The following is a 10,082-nucleotide window of genomic DNA, read 5'->3' on the forward strand; positions in this document are numbered from 1 at the left end:
CCTTCCTGCATATAGCCCAACAGTGAATGCAATGACAATATAGGTCCCTATCAATTGTAATATAAAAGTGTATGTAAATTCTGTGTAGATATCAGGATACCAGAACTGTCCCAAACATAATTACCAAATATACATGAGATTGGATGAGGAAACAATAAAAGAATGAGATACTGCTTTAGTATATTTGCATTTGACCTATTCAAAATCTTCCTAGGGCTGTTGCCTCTCAGATGTAAGAAGGAAGGGATACATAGAGAGAGAGAGAGAGAGAGAGAGATAGATGGCATGGCTTAATAAAGAGGGGGGGGGGGGGTGACTATACTAAGATTGCAGCACACAGCCACCCACCCAGCCACCCCCCTCCCTCCTTAGTTGAGCACTATTAGATACCTTACCTTACTCTGTGCCCTTTTCTAAATAACTTCTTGAAGGTACCACTCTAGTTCTCTTTAGTAAAGTTCTCAAAGTTCCATCTCCTCTCTACCTACCCCCTTCCTAAGAACACTTTTAACATGAGCAATTCTAAAGGTCTTTCTAATGCTAAGTAGGTGATGTACACTAACACAAAACAAATCAGAACATAAAGAGGCCTTGACTCTATACATTGACCAATCTACATACATTCCTAGGCTACACAGACCTACTAACTTTACCTGATGTAGCCCTGCTAGCCATTAAATCCATTTTTTTTGCACCACTTGATGACTAAAAATATTGATATCAGTGAGAAATTGTTTGCCATTGAATAGTTTGGCCAGGTATTCCATCCACTACTAGGGATTTCCCATATTACTTACAGGTGTCACGCGCGTAAAACATTCCCCATAGACTTGTGTGTTAAAATGGCACTTTTGAAAAAATCATAAAAAATAAATGTGAAATTAGAGGGTGGAATGTTTACTACCAATGGATAGGATATATATCTGACATTCCAAATCTGACCAGGAAAGGGTACCGTAGCCAGCTCATTTTAAAAATAAATCGCCATTTATGAAGATAACTATGAATCGATCGAATTCATCAACTGAAACAGTAAAATAGCCCTAATTATTACGCCAGTCAAAAAATAGTTCCAAGTCACTTATTTATCTTCCCAATTTGGGCGAAGTAAGTTCAGTAGTTACCATTTCTAGAATCAGTGTTAGATTTTGAATCACATTCATACATTTTTGTCAGTCAGCAATATCAATTTGACAAAAATTCGAATGGGTTGGGTCGAACGAATATCTTTAGCCCGCCTGATGTAATTAGGCTCGTGGCACCTATATTATGTGACTTATGTATTTTATTTTTTTGAATAGCTACTTTTCTATTCTTTTATATCTGTACACTCACACTAGCACAAAGAAATGCATTGAAAATGCCTATTTTCTATGCAATGACCCATTTTAATGTGTTACCCATACATGTTATTTTCACTATATATGGATGTATACAAATCCTTCCTGCATATAGCCCAACAGTGAATGCAATGACAATATAGGTCCCTATCAATTGTAATATAAAAGTGTATGTAAATTCTGTGTAGATATCAGGATACCAGAACTGTCCCAAACATAATTACCAAATATACATGAGATTGGATGAGGAAACAATAAAAGAATGAGATACTGCTTTAGTATATTTGCATTTGACCTATTCAAAATCTTCCTAGGGCTGTTGCCTCTCAGATGTAAGAAGGAAGAGATACATAGAGAGAGAGAGAGAGAGAGAGATAGATGGCATGGCTTAATAAAGAGGGGGGGGGGGTGACTATACTAAGATTGCAGCACACAGCCACCCACCCAGCCACCCCCCTCCCTCCTTAGTTGAGCACTATTAGATACCTTACCTTACTCTGTGCCCTTTTCTAAATAACTTCTTGAAGGTACCACTCTAGTTCTCTTTAGTAAAGTTCTCAAAGTTCCATCTCCTCTCTACCTACCCCCTTCCTAAGAACACTTTTAACATGAGCAATTCTAAAGGTCTTTCTAATGCTAAGTAGGTGATGTACACTAACACAAAACAAATCAGAACATAAAGAGGCCTTGACTCTATACATTGACCAATCTACATACATTCCTAGGCTACACAGACCTACTAACTTTACCTGATGTAGCCCTGCTAGCCATTAAATCCATTTTTTTTGCACCACTTGATGACTAAAAATATTGATATCAGTGAGAAATTGTTTGCCATTGAATAGTTTGGCCAGGTATTCCATCCACTACTAGGGATTTCCCATATTACTTACAGGTGTCACGCGCGTAAAACATTCCCCATAGACTTGTGTGTTAAAATGGCACTTTTGAAAAAATCATAAAAAATAAATGTGAAATTAGAGGGTGGAATGTTTACTACCAATGGATAGGATATATATCTGACATTCCAAATCTGACCAGGAAAGGGTACCGTAGCCAGCTCATTTTAAAAATAAATCGCCATTTATGAAGATAACTATGAATCGATCGAATTCATCAACTGAAACAGTAAAATAGCCCTAATTATTACGCCAGTCAAAAAATAGTTCCAAGTCACTTATTTATCTTCCCGATTTGGGCGAAGTAAGTTCAGTAGTTACCATTTCTAGAATCAGTGTTAGATTTTGAATCACATTCATACATTTTTGTCAGTCAGCAATATCAATTTGACAAAAATTCGAATGGGTTGGGTCGAACGAATATCTTTAGCCCGCCTGATGTAATTAGGCTCGTGGCACCAGGGAAGACAGCGGACGTATGACCGAGCTAGTTTCTGTACGCAAGATCACGGGAGCGATTTTTTTCCCGATCGCTCTCTCTATTGGGTTTGCAAGTGCGATCTCAAAGCTTACGAGAGCGAAATCGCTCTCCGCTCCCGTGCATTTTTATTACATATATATATATATATATATATATATATATATATATATTGTTATATATAAGAAGAATTGTGAAAGCAATTACATTCATTTATTTAGTTATTTCCTCTTTAAGGATATTCATACCATAGAATATATGTATATATATATATAAATATATATATATATATATATTGTAAATAAATGGATGAAGAGATAATTTCTTTACAATATTTAAAGAGAAATGCCTGTAGTTGCAGTAAACACTGATTTCATGAGAAAGTCTGTAAAACCAGGCTTAATTGTCAGTATATCATCGAGGATCTAGATCTGGTACAGTTACATAAACTGAACTTCGTGAAATCTTGAAATCTACGCTGCAAAATGTTCAGACTGAAGATCACCAACACAGATAGGCACACGTGGGACAGTGTATTATTATTGCTGGAATAAAGACCCGACGGAAGTGACTGAATCCGCGCTTATTTTGCTTATTTCTCAGCAATTACACAATTTCTTCCAGAGTCCTTTGGCACATATTTTTTATTCATACAAACAGACACTTGAGTGGTCATTATATTAAATTCTGTAAAAAGTCATTTTGAGATCGTTACCAAAACTGGAATTTATCTTTAAATAAAAGAGTTGCCAAAGCTGTTGTACATGTATAACTTTACACATTTATATATATATATATATATATATATATATATATATATATATATATATATATATATATATATATACATATATATATGTGTGTGTGTGTGTATATTACACATTAATGTTGATTTAACTTTATATTCACTAGCATATAACATTTTGATTCATTAAAATGTGACGTCATTAATATTTAAATGCGGAGATGTATTAGGCAAGGCCCGGTAGCTGGGCAATCACATTATCCCGCGCACAACACAAAACGAAGTCGTCGTGGCTTGTTGACTTTTTTTGAAGCCGCACATTAGCATTTGACCGTAGGTTTGCAGTTATTATTGCCCAGCTATGTTAATTAAATTTTATCTGATGTATATTTTACTTTGCTGGAATTTATAGGAAGGATCTTGCTGTATGGAATTGTTCATTTCTAGCCGAACAAAGTAGTGTTAGAAAACACACTGTTTTACACTTTGGAGTGTGTCGTTATGTATCAAGTTCATAACTTTTGAATCTTGGAACACACATATGTACCACGAAATAAACTGCATGATATTTCATGCAGCTTACTTGATTGACGGTGACGATATTTTATCACTTTGCATTTAGTATATACGACTTGTTTTATTCACCTAATGATGGAATTTGTAATTATTTACACAAGCATACTCTTTGTGGTCTTTGTTTACAATATTTAGATTGATGCTTAGTCTTTAAATATCAGACCCGGTATGGTTTTGCGAAATTAATTGTTGATTTTTTTTTAAACTAACGATTCATATGATGAAATACATAGTAGATAACGGATCTATTTTTTATAGTCGCTGCTATATAGGCTGTTCATGGCTCATGTATTCATTGTTCAGTATAACAAAAGAAACACTTTGATGTATGACTCGACACAATCAGGGCGATTCCAAAAATTGACCCATATTGACCCGTAACATGGTCAAGATGACCATTAGAAATTTGTCACCAAGTTGAAAGTTGTTCATTGTGATGTCACCAATCACATAAAAGTGAAAATCAGCCTTAGCCAATTTGTCGAAGTGGATGACATATGCTGTCTGACTAAATTGTCCTAGGTTGCAATTTCTGGAGACCTATACAGAGCGTATAAAAAACAGGACAGATTTGAAAAGTCTACAGTTTTTTGGTTTCAAATTATGATGTCTATATATGGTGTTTAATATGACAGTGCTCTGAGGTATAATCTTTCAAATGCCATTTAAAAAAATAGTTTATGTCATGCTTGAGCGAACACGAATGTTTTTGTCTGGGTTTTAAAAAATAAAATGCTAAACATAATGATGAGACTTCTTACTAATCAGCATGTTTTCTCTTAACCTTTTCATTATCTCTGCCATAATTTACAAATTATGTGGTAAAAATTAATTTTCAAATCTGTTTATTTTGCTTGAAATTTTTTGTTGTTTCTTTTTAATATGTTCTCCTTTAGCTTTTAAAATTCCTTCTTTAAGCAAAAAGAAAAAAAAACATTTCAACCGAAGTATGGGAGAGCGTGTATTTTTTTTGCAAATCCTATCAATGTTTGCTACAAAGGTTATGGTGCATTTGAACAGTGGCAGATAGGCAGGGGCTACAGATAGGCAGGGGCTAGGGGTGCCCCCCCCCCCCATAAAAAAAATCATGACCAACAAAAAAAGTGGAAATGAAATAAAAGGAAAGATAGAAAATAAAATATGATTTATTTTCGGAATATTATGTCAAAATCTGTCACAAAATTTGATATTTTAATTAAAAAGTGGAAATTCTAATATGCTTTTCACACTGCACTTTTTCCTTAACCCCGGGAAATTGGTGGTGCTATGGGGGGAGTCTTAGCCCCACCAATTTCCCGGGGTTATGCTTAGCCCACTTCATTTTCACACTACGTTTTAGCAAAGTGGGCTAGCACGGTAAATAGTACGGTACTATCTGGCCCTGCAAAAAAGCAGGGTTAACCGGCTTATTGTGGTGCTAGCACCACAATTACGGTGCTAAGAGATGCAGTGTGAAAACGAAACAGGGCTAAGGAAAGTGGGGCTAAGCATTAGCCAATCACAGAAGTCGAATTGCACGTTAATCACACTCTGTATGGTAAAATCATCAATATTCATGAGCTGAGGGATAGTCCGGGGTTAAGGCATTAACCCCGGCTGAGCAGATACTATGGGGTTAAGAAAGACAGTGTGAATCGAAAAAAGATAGTATGGGGTAAAGGATAGTCCGGGGTTAAGGATAGTATGGGGTTAAGGAAATGCAGTGTGAAAAGCATATAACTTGCTCGTTTCGCTCGCTCACAACTTTTTAATACATTTTACCCGATCTGCCATATCTTGCTCCTTCAAAATTGACTTAATACACCATTGCCATTGAAAGACATGAATCCTTTTCTCTTTGTCCTGTCAAGCACATAATTAAACTTGGTCAAGGAATCAATAACCCTTGAGAATAGGATTCATGTCTTTTCAAAGTACCATAACATAATTATTTTCACATAATAAAAGGATTTGAATAATTACAAGTTCCCCCAAATGATAATGTGAATCCTCTTGCTTGGGTTGATTAAAGTCTTTTTTTCTTACTTATGAAGGAAAATTTTTTATTTGCATTTGGTTTTTATTTGCATTTCAAATATATACCAAATGAGTGCTACTTTTCACACTGATGTTTTTGCCCTCATGGGTTTTTTCCTTAAAAGCATTTTAGGATCTGATTTGACTATTTCATTTTAGTCCATGAAACTGCATTTAATCAATCAATTCATTTATATCACTAAAAATCAACCTCGAGGAGAAACTCGGTTTTCCTTTTAGTCTTCAATTTTCTGCTATATGACATTCAAAGAGCACGACAGTTTGATATTTTATTTCATTTTGTCAGCCTTGCTCGGCCAATTTTCATTGTTTAATCCAAAACCTAACCAAGATAGAAGTATCATTATTTATAACATAAGTGATGGTTTCGATTTAAAATGACTGGGTTTTCTTGGAAATTGTATGTAATTTGCTTTGAATTATTGCTCTATGGTCTTCACAATATTTTACTGCATTTCATACTCCTTTACTATTTTGCTCACATGCATTCTCAGGTTAAATTGAAGATACTGTCGCCATAGTGTGCAAAAGTAGTTATCTCATTTTGTTGACCTTCTGAATATTTTCAATGATTGTTATGCAATTCTTTTAATTACCTCATTGTAATGACTTGTTATCTCTTTATACTTTGGTGGTTGCAAATAGCCAATGATTATAGAAGCAAATCGTTTATGTTTGCTTGGTTACTTTTTGTGATATTCGAATATCACCTTACTTTAATTAATTCTGTAATTGACTTGTTTTACATTCTTGTACATCATTTGCCACTCTATAATTTGCTCAGCCAGTGCGTTTTATCAATAGTAAGCAATGCATCCTTTTCTACTTTTATACATAACAGGAATCCTCACTCTATTTTCTACAGTTATCTCGTAATTCCTTATGGATGAACATAATATTGATTTAAATGATAATGGCCACTTCCAGCGTTACTTAAACCTGGAAATGCCAGAACTCCAATTTGATTTCCATCCTGAAGATCGTTCTATGCACTCCATATGTACCAAATACTTCTCTGAGTACGATACTGTTGTAAATTCCCGCAATTCAAAAAATAAACTCTTTCTCCTCCATCATAATATAAGAAGCATTAATAAAAAGATCGACCAATTTCAGACATTCATTGAGCAACTTTGTTATGGATATTACGTTATCGGATTTTCTGAAACGTGGTTGAATGACCAGCAGCGATCCTTCGTAACCATTGACGGCTTTACTTTTTATACAAACAATCGGGAACACAAAAGAGGAGGCGGGGTTGGGTTTTATGTATCAAATAACTTGAAAGTCAATGAACTTACCGAGCTTTATGTGATGTCTGAGGTTATTGAATGCATATTTATCCAAATAGAATTACCTGATAAAAAACAAATAGTTGTTGGAGAAATATACAGACCCCCTAAAGGTAGTGTCCATGATTTTTTACACTGTGCTCAAAGTCTTTTGTCAATGCATGTTTTGAATAATAAAAAGGTTTTTATAATGGGAGATTTTAATTTGAACTTGTTAGATCGTAATACCCCCTGTAATCAAGAATTTATAGATATGATGTTATCCAACTTTTTCATTCCATTAGTAACAAAACCCACACGGATTACAGATACGTCATCAACCTTAATTGATAATATTTTTGTTAACGATTTTTCCCATATATCATCTGGCATCTTGGTATCGGATATATCCGACCATTTCCCAATATTTGTTGAAATTGTATTTGATAGAGTCTCTAAAGATAACAATATTAAACATACATTTCGTGACTTATCGGATGACAATATTATTAGACTTCGAGAGAGACTGGAATTGGTTGACTGGAGTGAAATATACAATATTCACGACGTTAATGTTTGTTTTGACAAGTTTATGGACATATTTATGTCGATTTATCAAGAAACTATACCACTAAGAAAATTTTCCCGATCTAATTATACAAAAATACCCAGACTTCCGTGGGTTTCTAAATCGCTCCTGAAGTCAATAAATCGTAAAAACAATTTATATTGTAAATACAAAAAGAATCCTGAAAATAGTCGTTTAAAACGTAAATATGTTCGTTATCGGAACGTTCTTACATCCCTGTTACGTTTAGCTAAAAAACAGTATTTTGCTAATCAATTTAATAAGTATAAAAATGATGCATCGAGTACATGGAAGGTGATAAATAATGTTTTACAAACAAAGAAATCGAAGGAGTTCACTAAAGAAATTATAAATAATAATGTAACGGTTGTTAATCCTGCAGATATGGCTGACGTGTTTAACAACTATTTTGTTGATATTGGTGCGACTCTTTGCCATAATATTCCTGAACCTGACAAAAGATTCCAATACTTTCTAAAAAATCCCAACCCTAAAACCATTTTCCTTACTCCGATCACTGAATTTGAAATTAAAAATATTGTAAATAATTTAAAACCTAAGAAAAGTCCTGGATGCGACGAACTTACGAATTGTGTCATAAAACGTGTCATTAATGAAATTTTAACTCCCTTGACTTTTATATTCAACCAATCTTTGGTAACTGGTCTGGTTCCTCAAAATATGAAAGTAGCCAAGGTTGTTCCAGTGTTTAAAAAAGGCGATAGACGGATTGTCAGCAACTATCGTCCAATTTCACTCCTTACTTCCCTGTCTAAAATTCTTGAAAGATTAATCTATTCTCGTTTGACAAATTTCTTATCTGATAATCATATTTTATGCGACTCCCAATTCGGTTTTAGAAAAAAACATTCCACTGTACACGCCTTACTTTCTTTTATTCACAAAGTGGCAAATGCTATTGATAATTCTCTGCACACAGTTGGTGTATTCCTGGACCTTTCCAAGGCCTTTGACACGATTAATCATGATATTTTGCTTTACAAGTTATCACATTATGGTGTGCGTGGAAAGGCCTTGGAATGGTTCACGAGTTACCTAACTAACAGAAAACAATTTGTTTCAATAGAAGACCATAAATCTCAAATGAAAACTATTTCTTGCGGTGTACCGCAAGGATCACTCCTAGGCCCACTGCTTTTCTTGTTGTATATTAATGATTTTAATCATTCATCAAATGACCTATCATTTATTCTTTTCGCGGATGACTCGAACCTTTTTTTGTCACACCGTAACCCTAATTTACTACTTACCATTTTGAATAGGGAATTGCGGTCTGTTCAGACATGGATTCAAGCAAATAAGTTGTCACTCAATGTAAACAAAACAAATTTTATGCTTTTTAGTAACTCTGTGAATTCTTTGCCGGACCATGTAATTATAAACAATGTTAATTTGCAACAAGTTAATTCCACCAAATTTCTTGGTCTTTACATTGATCATGAATTATCATGGAAATGTCAAATTGATTATATATGTAAGTTATCTTCTCGTAACACTGGCATTTTGAATAAACTTAAATATTTTTTTCCTGATCACATTTTAAAAACATTATATTCTACACTTGTTTTATCCCATATGAATTATGGAATATTGGCCTGGGGTAATTGCAATACAACCTTAATTAATAAAATATTCACGATACAAAAACGAGCAATTAGGGTGGTCAATCAAGTTGGTTTTTATTCCCATACAAACCCATTATTTTTCCAAAATAAAGTACTCAAAATTTCTGATATATATGCATTTAAAGTTGGTATATTTATGTTTCAGCTTTCAAGAGGTGAATTGCCTGATACATTTGTTTCTATGTTTCAAAGGAACAATCTAATCCACACATATCCCACCCGGCTAAGTGACTCCTATCACCTTCCGCGTACTCGCACTCTCCTTGCTCAAAGAACTATCGCATTTGAAGGGCCCAGGTTTTGGAACGATCTTCCCGATGATATGGTACATAGTGCCTCACTTAATATATTCAAACGTAAATTGAAAGCGATGCTTATCAATTCTTATAATTTCCCTTTGTAAACTTTTATATTCATGCACTTTGTTAATACGCTCTGGCCGAGTAATGAGTAATAAATAATTGTCATAGAGTGGCGGACTCTTTTTTATTTATTTTATTT

The sequence above is a fragment of the Lytechinus pictus genome, chromosome 17 (genome assembly GCF_037042905.1).
Source record: "Lytechinus pictus isolate F3 Inbred chromosome 17, Lp3.0, whole genome shotgun sequence".
In the NCBI taxonomy this organism is placed as follows: domain Eukaryota; kingdom Metazoa; phylum Echinodermata; class Echinoidea; order Temnopleuroida; family Toxopneustidae; genus Lytechinus; species Lytechinus pictus.